This window comes from Pteropus alecto, unplaced genomic scaffold, assembly GCF_000325575.1.
Source record: "Pteropus alecto unplaced genomic scaffold, ASM32557v1 scaffold16, whole genome shotgun sequence".
Lineage (NCBI taxonomy): Eukaryota > Metazoa > Chordata > Mammalia > Chiroptera > Pteropodidae > Pteropus > Pteropus alecto.
The window spans coordinates 6,052,760-6,054,681 of NW_006438867.1; positions in this window are offsets into that span (position 1 = coordinate 6,052,760).

The following is a 1,922-nucleotide window of genomic DNA, read 5'->3' on the forward strand; positions in this document are numbered from 1 at the left end:
ACCACGGGGGCGCGCGGGGCTGGGGAGGCCCTGGCGGCGCGCCAGAGGGGCGCGGGGGTGCGGGCAGGGGCGGGGTCGGGGCCGTGGAAGAGGGGCCGTGGAAGGGGGCGATCGTGCAAGAGGGGATCGTGGAGGGGCGCGGCAGGAGATGGAGGCGCGCGGGGGCGCTGGAGGGGCGCGCGGTGATGGGACGTGGAAGTACCCATGAGTCGCATACAGGCACAGGGGGCGTGGAGGGACGCGGGGGCCCTGAAGGGCCGTGAGGATGCTGGAGGGGCGCAGTGGCTCCAGCCAGGCGCACTTTGGGGCCCCGTGCGTTGGCACGTGGTGCGCGTCGGCTGGTGTCGCCCCCAACTGGGGAAGAAGGGGCGAGCGCGGGGCTGGCCCCGGGACGGTGCAGTTGCGGGGCGCGTTCCGCTGAGGTCTCTGGCCCCCGCCTCCCCTCGCGCCAGGTTCGGGGGCGCCCGGAGCCCGGGCGGGGATGCCGGCACCTGCGGCTCGGGGAGCGGCTCCCCTCCCTGGAGCAGAGTTGTTGCTGCGGTCGCTGAGGAGGGAGGACGGCGCCAAAGCCCGCACTGTCCGGACAGAAGACAGTGGCCATCCCGTCTGGAATGAGGGAACATGCAGTGGCCGTTTGCGTCCGCGGACCCCAAGAAGTACAGCAGGTAAAGAGAATGGCCGCGGTTCACTTCGCTTTCAGTTCCCGAAATTTCTGGGCACTTCCTTCTCTTCCATTCCCCCAAATTGACCCCTCGGTTGTTCGGCTCCTCTGTGCCTTCTCCAGCTTTCCCCCGAGACCCCAACCGCCACCTTCCGCCCGAAGGGTCCCCGGCCCCGCCTCCTCCCCCTCCGCATCTTCCCTGCCCCAGAGGTCTCCTTTCTGCCTTGCCCTCCGGTGAGCGCGCTGGGACATTTGCGAAGTGCAATTACAGAGTTGGCCTTTCTTTGCCCGAAAGAGTTTGGTAACTGATCTACACCCTGACATGACTTAAATAACTTCGCGCGTGTGTGTGTGTGTGTGTGCGCGCGCGCGCGCGCGTGTTAGAAAGAATGAATGAATGGACGAACGAATGAATGAATGCGAAAGAGCGTAAATTTGTTTTCTGTAAATTGATTTTGTCACAGACATTGCCTCGCTTACTGACTGGTACCGGTGACTGAGAAAGCGGAGCGCCTGCACCGAGCGCGTTCAGAGTTGCGTAGGGATTACTGGGGGGCATTTTGGGGGGCGGGGGAAACGAAGATCCCTAACATTGCAGGTGGCTCACATCATCCTTAATGGGATTATAAATTGGTAACCTCACCCCATTATGCCCGCCACTCCCTTAAATACTTTTGCTTGGTTAGGAAGTTGATAATACCTACTACTGGTTAGTCTGATGTTGATAAATATTGGTACAATATAACCACTCATAATGAATGATGGCACTCTATGTTTATGCATGAGATTTTTGTATTAATGCTGCCAGGTGTTCCTTAAAGCAAATTAAGTCTGTGTTTATAAAGTGATGGAACAGTATTTATTTATTTATTTATTTATTTATTTATTTATTTATTTATTGGTAAAGCAAGCCTTTTTTATATGGCTCATAGTGGGATGGCTCTTTTTGTGTTTTACTTTCTTTAATATGAGCAGGCTATAAAAAAAAAACCTTGAAAAATAAATTTCACAATATTATTCAGAAATATATTTAAGCTGATCTCTTAGTTTTTTGGTGATGAAATATTTTGCTAAAAGGTTCAGTGTCTCTGATATGAAAACTTCCTCTGGAGAAAATGTGCTTAAAGACAAAGCGATTTGCAAAGTAGCATCTGTTCCACATGTATAAAAATATTGCACAGTAAACTTTCAAGTTATGAGTAGTCATGTTTTCAGTATTTTACTTTTCCTTTCTCTAGACTTGTGCTTTTAGAAAGAGGTT